Below are 15,873 nucleotides of genomic sequence, written 5' to 3'. Positions count from 1 at the left end.
CTACACAGTTACAAAAGATAATTGGACCCAGGTGATTGTAATTATGCTCCTCCCAAGATTGTATTTAAGGAGAGACTGGGAGGAGTCTGGTTTTGCAGGATTCAACTTCATTCTTAATGCTGGAGAAGCTGTTATCTGTCTCTGTCGAAGTCTGAGTTGCTGCCAAGGTTCTTATCTGTTTGTTGTGCTTGGCTTTCAGCCACTGAGGTTTTGGTTTCCTGCTAATAAAGTGCTGTGGCATTTCCAGCTAAGCTTGTCTCAGCATTCGTTACTGGACGGAGGAGGGGGTCAGAACAGAAAGTTAACAGCTGGTTCTCCTGAATAGGTGCGAACCGGCTGAATCCCACCACTACATTTATGCCTTGAGTCAGAACATTGAGTTAATCTGCTCAATGACACATCGGTTTGGTTTCTTAACTCTCCACTGGAATCTTCTCCAACTCCAAAGTTCAAAGGTGTTGACAGCACCTGAAATGGAACGACATAACTCCCCCACCAGAGATTCAGATAGTGTCCACTACTCTGGGATACCAAAAAACTACTTAAAAAACTTAGAGTTGAGGCTGGTAGTGAGTGTACGTTATTGATGAATCCCTGTTGTATTATTTTTCTTTCGTTTTAGACTGTTTGGTGTTTCAGTGTTTTAGTCATTTTAATTATTTTAATCTGGACTGGAAGGGGTTTATTATTATTATTATTTTAAAATGAATCTAACAAGCTGCCAAGAGTCTTCTACTGTGGGTGATCATATTAAATTGTATAAATGACTTTAAATTATAATCAGGGTACTGGAAAGGCTGTTTTTTACAAGAAAACCTGCCATTAAATTCACAGTTGCCTACGGGGACCTCCAGGCAAATCAAGAGGTCAGAGAGAAGCTGGTGTGTTTGGAGCTCAGACGTTTGAGTTGAAAGGCTAATTTTTGCAAAATGTTTATTTATTTCCTGGGTAGAATGGGAGGATTTAGGACTCTTCTCTGCCCACCAGCAAGTAAGATATAGTGGTGAAGGTACTGAACTCGGAGCAGAAAGTTTTAGTCCTCTTCTCTCAAGATTCAAGATTCAAGATTTAATTTATTTGTATGCCGCCCTTCTCCGGGAGGGACTCAGGGCGGCGAACAACTCCAAAAGGGAAAGGGGATACAAACACAATACACGTAATTAAAATACACAAGAGTCATACAGCCATACAAGTCGAGAGGGGAGGGGAACTCATCAACCCCAGGCCTGCCGGCACAGCCAGGTTTTGACAGCTTTCCGGAAGGCCTGGAGAGGGGTGAGGGTCCGAATCTCCGTGGGGAGTTCATTCCAAAGGGCCGGAGCTGCTACAGAGAAGGCCCTCCCCCAGGTGGTAGCCAGATGGCATTGGCTGGTAGACAGAACCCGGAGGAGGCCGACCCTGTGTGATCTAACGGGTCTGTGGGAGGTAATTGGCAGCAGGCGGTCTCTCAAGTACCCAGGTCCAATACCATGAAGGGCTTTATAAGTTACGATTAGCACTTTGAAGCGTATCCGGAGACCGATCTGTAACCAGTGCAGCTCGCAGAGGATAGGTGTAACGTGGGTGTACCGAGGTGCACCCACAATCGCTCGCGCGGCTGCATTCTGGATGAGTTGTAGTCTCCGAATACTCTTCAAAGGCTGCCCCATGTAGAGCGCATTGCAGTAGTCTCAGCCAAGGTCTCTTGTGGGATGATAGTAGTAGGGGAAAATTGGAGGATGGAACACCTGCATGGCTGAGATGGGTTTTGTGCATCTATCTTTTCCCTACTTGACTTCTTGGTAGCTTTTGATATCATCAACCACAGTATCATTACTGGACCATATCTACAGACTCCTCACATCCTGGATATAAACTGTTTCAACTCCTATCTTCAAGACGACGCTATAGGGCATTGCATTCCAGAACAACTAGACACAACGACAGTTTTTTCCCTCCATGCCATCACTAATTCCCACTACAATGTCAAACTATCTAGTAAGGTTGTATTACTATTATTCTTCTCATTTTTTCTATTACATATCTCCTTATCTTCCTATGACTATAACTTTGTTGCTCGTACCTTACAATTTGTATTGTTTTATTTAGCATCCTAGTATGATTTATGTTGATGGCTTATTTAGAATCCTATGGCTATCACTAACTGTTGTATCTTATGATTTATGATAAATGTATTTTTATGAAATGATCATGATTTATCACTTCTTGCTTATATGTACACTTACGCACCAGAAACAAATTCCTTGTGTGCCAATCAAACTTGGCCAATAAAGAATTCTGTTCTGTTCTGTTTTGTTCTGTTCCGTTCCGTTCCATTCCGTTCCGTTCCAGGCTAGGCTAGGCTAGGCTAGGCTAGGCTAGGCTAGGCTAGGCTAGGCTAGGCTAGGCTAGGCTAGTGTGTAGATAGTGTGTACACAACGCAGACACACACATGGATGGATGGATGGATGGATGGATGGATGGATACAGAGAGAGAGGGAAAAGGAAAAGGGGGGAGGAAAAAGGAGGGGGAGGGAGAGATATGGCAGCCTTGAAAAAACATCATCATAGATATCTGTTCTGACCCCCCTTGTCCCACGCCAACACACACTCCGAGCCAGAGATAAGTTACGGCATTTAATTAACAGACAGACAGGTCCTTGGCAGCAAACCGGCACAGACAAGCTTGGGCAGCAATCCAGCACAGATAAGGCTTGGCAGCAATCCAGCCTGCCAAGCTCACAGTAATGTCCTCCGACATTCAATCCTGCATTGACTTCTGCAAAGAGGGGCGTGTGCACAAGGAGTCTTTTTATAGTCTGGAGAGGAGCCTAATGACCACCAGCTGAGTGCAATTACCTCCTGTAACTGCACAACTGTTCCTGATGCCTAGTAGCTCTTTGATGGCGTGCATCCAGGAACAACTCACTGCTGGCATCCGGCTCACTCTCCCTTGTCTCCTCCCCACTGGTCCAAGGCTCAGGTGCCTCCTGGTGGCCAACCAGCCTCTCTGTGCCCTGCTCGGAGTCAGAACCCTGTCCAGGGTCCTCCACATCCTCCAAAGCAGACTCATCAGGCCCCTTGCTGTCGGAGTCTGGTGGCAGCTCCAACGGCTCCTGCTGGGCCACAACAGATATCAATATAGCCAGGTAACAAGAACCTTCATGCCCTGGGGTCCCACAGCCAATGCCCAAAGTCGGGTCTCCACAGCTTTTCAGCCTCAGTCCTGAGGACAGAATGTTCCAGATTTCTTGGCTGATGAAATGCATAGCATAACCAACTTGGTGTAGCAAATCAGATGGGTAGAAACTTCTGGAAACAGACAGTCCCTTTTCAAAACCCAGTCCCAAGCCTTGAAGGACTTTAAAGATCATGACTATTTATTAAATGGTTATTTAATACTATTTTAATTTAATAATTCATTTTAAAATATTGTTTTATATATATTATTGTTTTACTTAATTGTTATATGTTTCCACAATCACTGTCTGTGGGCAGCCAAGGAGGAGGAGGGGGGAGGAGGAGGATAGCTGGCTGGGGGATTCTGGGAGTTGAAGTCCACAAGTTGCCAAGTTTGGAGAACCCTGCTCAATGAACAGATATTGTACCTCCTTCTGCTCCTGAAGGAAAGGTGAGCTAGCAATCAAATGAATAAATAAGCAAGTAGCCTCTCTAAGGCAGTGTTTCTCAACTTTGGCCACTTGAAGATGTCTGGACTTCAACTCCCAGAATTCCCCAGCCAGCATTTGCTGGCTGGGGAATTCTGGGAGTTGAAGTCCAGACATCTTCAAGTGGCCAAGGTTGAGAAACACTGTTCTAAGGCATGAAACAAATACCTGGACTTTCCCATTATTTATACCATCCCCAAATCCAACCGGCTTCTATAAGCCAAAACTGGGCCTGTTTCAACCATGCATTTCCCCAACCAGTGAGGCAGCTACAGAAACCTGCCACATGGTGAGCAGAACAGCTGTGGCTAGGTTTATAATGACAAGAGCGGGCTGCTATAAACGTCACAAAGGCTGCCAATGGAAAGAGAGGCTATCTCTTCTTCAGGCAGAAGGGGGGAAACTTGCTCATTAGACTTCACGCTGTGTGGACGGAGGAGGATGTCAGCTTGTTGCAACACAACTCCTGTGGGCCTTAAAACGTCTACAGCAGTGAATTCCATAATCCCCGTGCCATGACTTCAGGAATCCTGAATCCACATGATTGATTGCTTCAGTCATGTCATCCGCCATGTTGTCTTTGGATCTGAGGCAGGTTGAGCTGATCCCCATTCCATCAGAGATCTCACCACAAGACTATTTGGCCCGCCTACCTCACAGGGTTGTGCAAGGCTAAGATGAGGGGATATCTCCATATACATTTCTTCTTCTTCCTTTCCTCCCTGTCCCCTTCCTCCTCTTCTCCTCCTCCTCTCTCCTCTGCCTCTTCCTTCTCTTCTTCTTCTTCTTCTTCTTCTTCTTCTTCTTCTTCTTCTGTTATTCTTCTGTTATTCTCCTCTTTTTCTCCTTCTCCTCCTTTTCTCCTCCTCCTCTTCTCCTCCTCCTCTCTCCTCTGCCTCTTCCTTCTCTTCTTCTTCTTCTTCTTCTTCTTCTTCTTCTTCTTCTTCTCCTTCTCCTTCTCCTTCTCCTTCTCCTTCTTCTTCTTCTGTTATTCTCCTCTTCTTCTCATCCTCCTCCGCTTCTTCTTCTTCTCTTCTTTGTCTCCTTCTCCTCCTCCTTTTCCTCCTCCTCCTCTTCTTCTTTTTCTTCTTCTTCTCCTCCTCTCCTTCTCCTTCTTTTCCTTTTCTCCTTCTCCTTTTTGTCCTCCTCCTCCTCTTCTTTTTCTTCTTCTTCTTCTCCTCCTCCTTCTTTTCTCCTTTTCCTTTTCCTTCTTTTCCTCCTCCTCTTCTTCTTCTCCTCCATTTCTCCTTCTCCTTTTCTCTTTCTCCCTCTCCTTCTCTTTTACCACCGTGGAGGTTGAGGGAGATACAAGTTTCGCTCCTTGCACGTCTAACAGCCTCAAGTCATTATTATTTGATGGTGTGGTTGCCTTTGATGTTGTCTCTCCATCTTCTTCTAGCTCTGCCTGGTGTTTTTTGGCCTTCTCCTCTTTTTCTTTTTTTTTGTATATGCCTAGTAGAGTATAGAATCCCAAGACATTCTCCATATACACTACCCCTCCTCAAATCTCCTTTTGCAATCTCTGTAGTCCCTCAAAAGCCAAATGGCACTTGGAAGCAAAAGCTACATCAAACTGCCTTTGCTCAGAAATCAAAACAATATATACATATATTTGAAAAGAGTCTCCAGCATCTTCTCCTGGCCCAGAAGCAAGGGAGAATACAAACACACAAATAAACATTTGTGTTTTTTTGGTTTTTTTTTTAAAAAAGTGTATTCCCAATTCATCCTAACGCAAAGAAGAGCAGCCATTCGCAATAAATCAGTCTTGGACCACACTGCTAAAGTTGGTGGATCTGTGCATGTAGGTTTTCCCTCTGGTGCTAATTACATTCTCTGCACTTTTTTTTTTAGTATGCCTCTTTCTGCACACAGCTGGGTGTGCACTGGCTCTCTCTCCTGTCCAGAAAGAAAGCTCTAATTGCTTTCTCCTTCTGACAGCAAACATTGGAGCCTGAAAGCTATGCTCTGTGAGCGGACGATTTTCCTTAGCTTCACTGCACCAGGAACCCTGCTCCATCTGTTGAAGAGCTTAGAAGACCAAATGCCAAAAAAAAGAGAGGGCAAACTGGCTAACAACTCAGCCAAAACCAACACTGTCTTTGGGTAATTGTCTGCTTGCCCCATATATATATTTTTTTTTACAAGCCTGGTAGGTTAAATATATGACTGCAGTTTCGGTAAAGTATAAATTACTCTTGTGGCAGGAATGACTTTGAGTTGTGATGTAGGAGGAAGGAGAAGGGAAAGGAGGGGGTCTACCGAATAGGTTTGTTTTCCATGAAGGTTCCTGAGTGGACAGCTCATACTCTTAACTCGAGCTTTGCTCCTGTTTTACAAAGCGCATTACGTTAAGATGGGGTTGTGGGAGATGATCAGGTTGAGCCTGAGGGAGGGGTCAAATGCATCATTAGCCATGAGTCACTTCGCACTCACAAGGGAACTAAGTCCAGCCCACCTTGAATTAATTCTACCTTATCTACAGCCAATTTGCTTGGGCCCTTAGTAGGTCAGAGTTTTGTAGAGAATTTAAGCTGGAAATCAATCTTTATACCCATTTGAACTCCCTGGATCTCCTGATCTCCATGACGCTTGACATGTCTATATCCTTGTTCCCATTCTTAAATTAACATCCAGGAAAATACTGGGAGGTTTTCCAACCAAATTTTCACCCTCTTCTAGTGGGGAGGGGGGAGTGTGTTTTATACTCCAAAAAATACGGTACTCCTGTTGGAAATAGTGCCACTTCTATGGCAGGAACACACCCAATTTAAGCACACTTAGAGAACTGGCCCTAAACTTTCAGAACATTGATGATGATGATGATGATGATGATGATGATGATGATGATGATGATGATGATTTGATTTATTGGATTTGATTTATTGGATTTCTATGCCGCCCTACTCACAAACCAAAAAAAGGGGGGGGATACAAACAGGAGGAAAACAACAGACAAACAACTACAAACAATTTAAAAACACTCAACAACCACACAATTCGAGTGGGGGCGGGGGATTCGTCAGCCCCAGGCCTGTTGGAACAACCAGGTTTTAAGGGCTTTGCGGAAAGCCTGAAGGGTGGTGAGGGTCCGAATCTCCACGGGGAGTTCGTTCCAGAGATGATGATGATGATGATGATGATGATGATGATGATGATGATGATGATGATATACTTTATTCATTAAACATGAAACTCAGCCAACTGAACATTCAAAAATGCAATACAAATACCAGTGACTGGTGCTAATGGTTGATACAGTTTGCTGCCAATCTCCTAGGTATCAACCAAGTATCTTCTTAAAATATAAGATGTTCCAAGTAGCACAGCTTTTTGCAGTTCTGCTGCTGTTATTGCAGGAAGCTGCAATTTGTTGATGTATCTTGTAAAATTCTTGGACATGGTTCCAAGTGCCCCGATGACAATAGGTATCACTGTTACATGCTTCATCCATAGCCATGTAGTTTAGATGGCCGTTGTTGTTGTTGTTGTTGTTGTTGTTGTTATTATTATTATTATTATTATTATTATTATTATTATTATTATATAATTGTATCACAGCGGCCAGTTGTTTTGCCGGATTTGGCATTGGTTACTAGTCGGGCCCCACCCAAGGGCCTAGGACGTCATAACGTATTTTCGTAATATGCGTGCAGATCCAAGCAGTGCGGCTTTTTGCATTTGACTGATGGTGATTTTGTTAATTTTTAACTGTTTCAAATGTAATTCCAGTGCTTTTGGAATAGCAACCAGTGTGCCAATTACCACTGGAATTACCACTGCTGGTTTGTGCCATAGTCGTTGAATTTCGATTTTTAAGTCCTGGTATTTTGCGATTTTTTTCATGTTCCTTCTCAGCGACCTGGTATTGCGATGTCTATGATTGTGACCTTATTTTTCTCAACCAGTGTGATGTCCGGTGTATTATGCGCCAGTATTTTGTCGGTTTGTATACGGAAATCCCACAAGATCTTGACCATCTGATTTTCGGTGACTTTTTCAGGCTGATGTTCCCACCAGTTTGTTGCTGTTTTAATATTATAATTTTTGCACAAATTCCAATGGATCATTTGTGCTACTGAATTGTGCCGCAATTTATAATTATCTTCCAATGCAACATTGTTGCTACTTTGTTATGCCGCTGCTTGTAGTCAGTCTGTGCAATCTTCTTGCAGCAGCTTATCAGGTGGAAAATCCACTGATTCTTCAGCTTCTTTGCATAGGCGGCACTTACTGTCTGTTGCTGCTGCTGCTGTTGTTTTTGTTGTTGTTAATAACAACAACAACAACAACAATAACAACAACTACTCCTCATACAGTGAGCTGGCACCCAAAAAGACCTTCAAGTTCTGAGTAGCATGAGGCCAAAACCAATGCTGAGTTTCATTTAAGCAGCGATCATCCTGATAAGATTTTGGCCTCAATAAACAGGGCCTTTTTATTTTCGAAATGAATGTTTCTTTCCACCCAACTGGATGGTGCCATCTAATTGGACTTGGCAGCACTTGGGAAAGTAATTGGGGTTCAGTCCTGGTTAGAATTTGGGTGGTAGAACTACAGGGTTATAGGCTACACTTGGATGTTAGAAAAAGAAATACCCATATATAAAATAGATCTTATGCTGCACCTAGAGGTAAGTGATTTTTGAAGAGGATATAAAGAGAAATAATAAAGAGAAGAAAGAGAGAAGGGGGATAAATAGATGAGAGAGAAAAAAACACAGAGAGAAACAAACAGAAAGAATTAAAAAGCTGACAGATGAGAGAGAGAGAGAGAGAGACGATAGAAAGATGATAGACAGATGATAGATAAGAGGTTAGATAGCTAGATAGCTAGATAGCTAGATATAGATAGATAGATAGATTATAGATAGATAGATAGATAGATAGATAGATAGATAGATAGATAGATAGATGGATGGATGGATGGATGGATGGATGGATGGATGGATGATAGGTAGGTAGGTAGGAAGGTAAGTAGGAAGGTAGACAGGCAGGCAGATGATAGATAGATGATAGATGATAGATGGTAGATGGTAGATGGTAGATGGTAGATGGTAGATGATAGATAGATAGATAGATAGGCAGGCAGGCAGGCAGGCAGGCAGGCAGGCAGGCAGGCAGATGATAGAAAGACGATAGATAGATAGATAGATGATAGATTAGATAGATAGATAGATAGATAGATAGATAGATAGATAGACAGACAGACAGACAGACAGACAGACAGACGCTAGGTAGGTAGGTAAGAAGGTAGGCAGGCAGGCAGGCAGGCAAGCAGATGATAGATATGATAAATGATAGGTAGGTAGGTAGGTAGGTAGGTAGGTAGGTAGGTAGGTAGATGATAGATAGATAGATATGGATGGATAGATAGATAGATGGATGGATGGATGGATTTATAGATATAGATATAAAGGAAGGACTCACTGGAGAAGAGCCTAATGCTGGGGAATATGGAGGGCAAAAGAAGAAGGGGACGACAGAGAATACGGTGGCTGGATGGAGTCACACAAGCAGTCGGTGTGAGCTTAAATGGACTGCAGAGGATGGTAGAGGACAGGAAGGCCTGGAAGAATGTTGTCCATGGGGTTGCGATGGGTAGGACACAACTTCGCAACTAACAACAATGGGAGGGAGGGAGGGAGGGAGGGAGAGAGGGAGAGAGAGAGAGAGAGAGAGAGAGAGAAAGAAAGATGAGACAGATGATAAACAGAGATGATAGATAGATAAACAGAGAGACAGGCAAGCAGGCAGACGATAGACAAATAGAAATAATTTTGGCCATTCTGTAAAGGACGAATTCTCCACTTAGGTTGGTCTTCTGCTGTATTTATGTGTGAAACCCCTTGCTCAGTTTGGCCCTCTTTCTTGAACTCTCCTTGTCCCCCCAAGAACGCAGCCCCATGGCCTTTTTTACTCTCCCGGCTGTGATTAAGTGCAATAGCAGCAGAAAGGAAGTGAATTAAAATATACTTCCCCATAGGAAACCCCGGCAGCTTCTATCTTTCATCCCCACTCAGTCGCCTGGATTACTCAGTCCTCTTCTCGGCTTCTTGTTTACAATTTCCTATTCTGCAGGCACCCAGCGCAGCTCTGTTTATCTTTATTAGCTCTAATTGCTTTCCTGTTCTAATGAAATCCTGCTCTTCATCTACAGTTGGGAGGAAATGTACTCCTTAAAACGATTCCACTGCTTAAGCTGAAGTTGTCGGCAGTTTGAGCCTTTCCAGGGTCATTTTAATGCTTTTTCTCATGTCACGGAAGAGGTTTCCAAACAAGCGCCTTTGGCTCTATATCAAGAATGGACAGCCTTTGGCCTTATGGGCATCTGCAGTCCTTGGCTTAATTTGAAAAGCCTTCTGCAAGAATGAAATTCAGAGCTATAGTTGGAGTCCCTGGACTCTTCCTTCCAGCCTCTCGGTCCGTGATGGCGAACCTATGGCACACATGCCACAAGTGGCATGCGGAGCCATTTGTTAGGGCATATGAGACATTGCCCTGTCAGCTCCAGCGTGCAGCGTGAAAAACGGCCCTATGGGCAACCCAGAAGTGACTTCCAGCTTGCTCATAGGGCCGTTTTTCACCCTCTGGATCTTCAGGAGGCGTCCCTGAAGGCTCCGGAGGGCGAAAAACAGCCCTGTGGACAAACTGGAAGTCTGTTCCTAAACTTCCCAAAAATCATCCAGAATTAAATCAGAGTCCAAGGCAGAGCTTTCCTCAAAGTTCCAATTTAATAAGAGAGACATGTTGGTACATCTGTGGTAAACCCAAACCTGAAAGCTTCCTGGGGTTCCCACCCAGTTGAAAGTTCATGATCTTGTCCCCACACCCACAAGTCCATCACATGGTCCAATTTTCTTCTGCCAAGCTGGCATTTCCACCCATCTAGTTCCGGTCAGGTGCAGAGGTGTGGAGACAAAGAATGACCTTGGGCTTCTAGAAAGGAATGTTATATTTTGACAATAACACATTCTACAATTCTACTCCTTACTATTCCCCCTCCCAATTACCCCACTAATGAAACAGCATAGTAAAAAAAGAGAGAGAGAGTGGCAGGCTAAAGATCCTAAAAGGAATATAACTGCAGGTCTGACATAGGGTTTTTTCCCTCTTGGTCAGCAGGTCGCCCTATCCACAATTATCGCTTCATAGGTGTTAAGTGTTTTAGTGTTATAAGTGTTTATAGCCCAGTGGTGTCAAACTCAATGCCTGTGGGCCAAATCTGGCCCACAGGCAGGGATGGGATTCAGCCGGTTCATACCAGTTCGGGCAAACCAGATGTTAATTTTGCATCCGGTGTGCTGAACCAGTTGTTGCAAGAACCGGCTGGCACCGCCTACCCCTCCCCTCCCAGAGGTCTCCACAATGCCCCATGCCAATCGCTTGTGTGTATGTGATCTTGATTCTTCATGTGATTGTGCTTCTATTGCAGCCTAGGATTGCTGTTGTTGTTGTTAGTTATGAAGTTGTGTCCGACCCATCGCGACCCCATGGACAACATTCCTCCAGGCCTTCCTGTCCTCTACTACCCATGCCGACTGCTTTGGTGACTCCATCCATCCACCTCATTCTCTGTCATCCCCTTCTTCTTTTGCCCTCCATCTTTCTCAGCATGAGGCTCTTCTCCAGGGAATCCTTCCTTCTCATTAGGTGGCCAAAGGATTTGAGTTTCCTCTTCAGGATCTGGCCTTCTAAAGAGCAGTCAGGGTTGATCTCCTCTAGGACTGATTGGCTTGATCGCCTTGCAGTTCAAGGGACTCATGGGAGTCTTCTCCAGCACCAAAGGCCTCAATTCTTTGGCGCTCAGCCTTTCTTATGGTCCAACTTTCACAGCCATAGATTGCAACTGGGAAAACCAGAGCCTTGACTAGGATTGTTAGAGGAACTCATATCAATCAGAGTCATTATAGTGGGTGGAAGACCGTTCCAGATGTTAATACCTCTGGCTATGCATCACGTTCTTCTCACAATTGGAAACAGCAGTCTGCCTTATGGACTATGCATTAAGGCAAAAAATAGTCTTCCAGAACAGATAGCATGTTTCCCTTCTGTCCAGCCCTCCTGTCATTATATCATTTCAGCAGTCTCCAAAAACCCCAAATTTGAGGAGACAAAAGGAAATGTTGAAAGTTTATGACAGTTCTCCCATTCCGCTATTAAAAAAAGACCATTATCAATATATCATATTTCATTCTAACTTCTCACTTTTACCATTGCTTCCCTCCCTCCCTCCCTCTCTCTCTCTCTCTCTCTCTCTCTCTCTCTCTCTCTCTCTCTCTCTCTCTCCATCACTGTCATTTTTCTACTGATGCTCTCTGGCTATGTTTACATGGACGTGTTTATTACAAAGGCTTTATTTTTTTTCAAAGGATTAGAAACTGAAAGCGGAAAGGGAAAACAACTCTTTTTAATCTCGTGAAAACTGAGAAGTTTCCTTTTGTAATAAGGTCTCCTCATTCTTTCCTCTTTGTGGGTCTCCTGTCACTTAGATCATCCCTGCTTTGTATCCTGCTCCATTATTGTTAATTTGGTGAAGTAATCATTCCTTCCTTAGCGCTAAACGTTCTGTTTTCATCTGTGCTACAGCTATCGGGCCCGGGTGGATCTAAGTCAACATTTCATCTGCAAACTGACAAATTCCCAAGATCAAAACAACACTTAAGCCTTGTATACATGAAGCCGGCCATCTTGGTCTTGTCAAAGCTTGGACAAGCTTTTGACAACCTGATGCCCAGTGGATTTACTGAGGCAACATCTTTCCTAGTTTCCATCTCACATGGTTTTTGGAAGGACCCCAATTCTACAAGTCTGTTGATTTTGGTTTTTTCAAAGATTCCTGTTGTGCTGATTAAAAGAAACAGGATTATAACTGGGTTAGCAATAGGATATAACATCTACGTAAAGCATGACCCCCCTCCCATCTCATTAAAAAACCAAACCCCAAAATGTAATTAACTAGCTGATAATTTATTTATAGGGGGGGAAATGTCAGGACCAAACGTAATTTTCCCTCCTACCAGAGGGAGCCCCTTTGTGGAGTACTGTGAAGCTGTTACCATGGAAACACCACTCTGATGTACAATAGAAGCCATTTTATGGCAGTACAATAGAAGGCATTTGAAGGCACAACAGACTGTACCATAACAGAACACACACACCGAGGTGTATTGGAGGTGTCTTACCCACCACAGTATTTGTTTCCAGAGAGTAAGTCATCTGTGTACCAAGTTTAGTTGAAATTGCTCGAGGCGTTCCAGAGTTATGCTGGAACATACACACACACACACACACAGACACAGAGAGAGAGAGAGAGAGAGAGAGAGAGAGAGGGAGAGGGAGAGAGAGAGAGATGTGTGTGTGTATATATATGTGTGTGTCAGGGGTGGGTTTCGACCGGTTCGCACTGGTCCCTGCGATCCGGTTGGTCGCCGAACCTGGAAGTAAGTAACTTCCGGGAACGGCGAAGCCCCCCCCGCGCCCGCGCGCGCCCGCTCACCCGCGCCCGCTCCTTACCCGGTTTTTCCGAATTCTGCGCTTTCCACGCATGCGCAGAACGCATACAGCGCCTGCGCGATCCTCCAGGAGCAGCTGGAGCATCGTGCAGATGCTAGTACGCATGCGTGCGCCTCGTGCGTGCACGTACGCGCCATGTGCGTGCACGTGCGTGCCGCGTGCGTGCGCGAGGACGCCGCTGGCCTCGTTTCAACCGATCCGGTTGGAACGGGGCGAGAAACCCACCCCTGGGGTGTGTGTATGTGTATGTACTGTTTGTTTCATGAGTTGCTGTGGAGTGGGGTTGGGCTTCTGTTGTTTTTCTAGTCTGTAGAGTTTGTTGGTGTGTGTGTTTCAGCAACTCATGAAACAAACAGTACACAACTTATCAGACAGAACCCACACCACAGCTTAAACCAATGTCCTTTCCAACAAGAAGAAAAAGCACTCACCAACCTGAGGAAAGGCAACAACGTAATCATTCTCCCAGCAGACAAATGTAACACCACAGTGGTGATGAATACGTCTGACTACCAAGCCAAACTATCCAACCTACTCCAAGACCCCGCTTACAAACCTCTAAACACACCACCTACCTGGAAAAAAAACACCAAATCCAAAATAAAAGCCTCCCCCATCAGTGAAGAGATCCAGCAAAGAATCATCCCCAGAGAGAAATCTTCCAGATGCCCCAAGCTCTATGGCCTCCCCAAGATACACAAAGAAGGAACACCACTCAGACCCATAGTCGGCTCCATAGGTTCATCCCTACAGAATCTTGACAAATTCCTTGCCAAACAACTCCAACCCTATGCAGAATCCATCACCTCACACATACAAAACTCACTCCACTTCATAGAAACAATAAAGAAACAAAACCTACAACCCAGCGAGCTACTCATGAGCTTCGATGTCATATCCCTCTTCACCCAAGTGCCTATTAAAGAAGCTGTCAGCCTCTGCTTTGCTGCTGCTTCGGCTGCCATGAAACGGGGAGGGAGGGCATGGTATTTGGAAGGGGTTACTAATTGTGCTGGAGGAAGATTCTGGAGTTCTGCTGCCTGTCGGACTACGCATGCGGAGGAGGTTCCCGCCAAGGCTAACGGCACCGACATTCCATCTTGGTGATGCCTTTTGAAGTTATCTCACACCTGACACTTAGGAGAATTATGATTGGACTGTAACTGGGATGCCAAGGGGTGGGGAATGGGTTATTTTATATATCAATCGCTTTCGCGCCTAAATAATCAGTCTTCGCTTTGCTATGCTTCTAATCATTTATTATTAGTAAAAGTACCCTTGATTTCTACCTATGGAGTCTCGTGGTTTTCTTTCCTAATTACTCAATGAAGAGGTGCTGACAGAAGCCTTGACAGAGAAAGAAAAAGACAAAGAAAGAGAAAACGAGGTGGTGTCTTAGCAGGTGCGAAGGATGGTAAACAAAGCATTCTAAACTATACCTTATAACCTTCCAAACGGGATAATAATAATATAAGAATGGCAAAGAAAAAGAATAATTATGTGAATGTATATCTATAATCTGCACATAAGAGAACAAATGATAATAAAAATATTTAGCATAATATAGGTAAATAATATCTGGTCATAAGTAGCTAAGTTTAAATAAAGAAAGAAATGCACATACAAAAATAAAAAATAAAAAAATAAAGAAGCCTTGACAGCTATCCAAAACAAATACAACACCCCTAAGCACATCCTAGATCTGACCAATCACTGCCTAACCAAAACATACTTCATCCACAATGGACAAAGATACAAACAGATAGAAGGAGCACCCATGGGATCACCCCTCTCACCCGTCATCGCAAACTTATACATGGAACATTTTGAAACCAACACCTTAGATAAATCTGAACACAAACCCAAACTCTGGCTTAGATACCGTGTTTCCCTGAAAATAAGACAGGGTCTTATTTTCTTTTTACACACAAAATATGGCTGGGGCCTTATTATGGGGGGAGGGTTTATTGTTTTGGGGTTGCCGGGTGGCTGCTCTCTTGCGAGCGGGCTCCCAAAGAGCCAGGCCCAGCCTCATGGGCGAATGGCTGTGTTGCGCTCTCTCAATTATTCCCCCCTTTTTTTGGGGGGGGGGGAAAGCATCCCATTTAAACTAAGGATATGTTGAGGATGAATGTAGTATACATTGTTCTCTCCTGCAATTGGGATGTTTGTGCGTGTTTAATTGACAGGTTCCACCACAAATCTGCAAAGCCCTTATCCGCGGAGACATAAGCGCGAAGACTAATTTGCGCCGTTCAAAGCGCTAAGGAAAAACGCGACCCTACCGCGATGACATAATCGCGGAGGGCAAATCCGAGCATTCCCAAGCACTCAGCATCCTAAACCTAACCCTAAACCTAACCCTAAACCTAACCCTAAACCTAACCCTAACCCTAACCCTAACCCTAACCCTAACCCTAACCCTAACCCTAACCCTAACCCTAACCCTAACCCTAACCCTAACCCTAACCCTAAACCTAAACCTAACCCTAAACCTAACCCTAAACCTAACCCTAAAACAAACCCCTAAACCTAATCCTAACCCTTACCTTAATGGAAATCGGCTTTCTGCCGCGGCGCCGTTTTAAAGCGCCCTTCTGTTGCCGCGCTGTTGTCGCGGCGGTGATGACAAACGATGATGATGTCGCGGCTTTAGCGACGTGCTTATGTCTCCGCGGATAAGGGCTTCGCGGTTTCGCGTGCCACGTAAT

The sequence above is a fragment of the Thamnophis elegans genome, chromosome 10 (genome assembly GCF_009769535.1).
Source record: "Thamnophis elegans isolate rThaEle1 chromosome 10, rThaEle1.pri, whole genome shotgun sequence".
Taxonomy (NCBI): Eukaryota; Metazoa; Chordata; class Lepidosauria; order Squamata; family Colubridae; genus Thamnophis; species Thamnophis elegans.
This window is presented reverse-complemented; position numbering follows the sequence as displayed.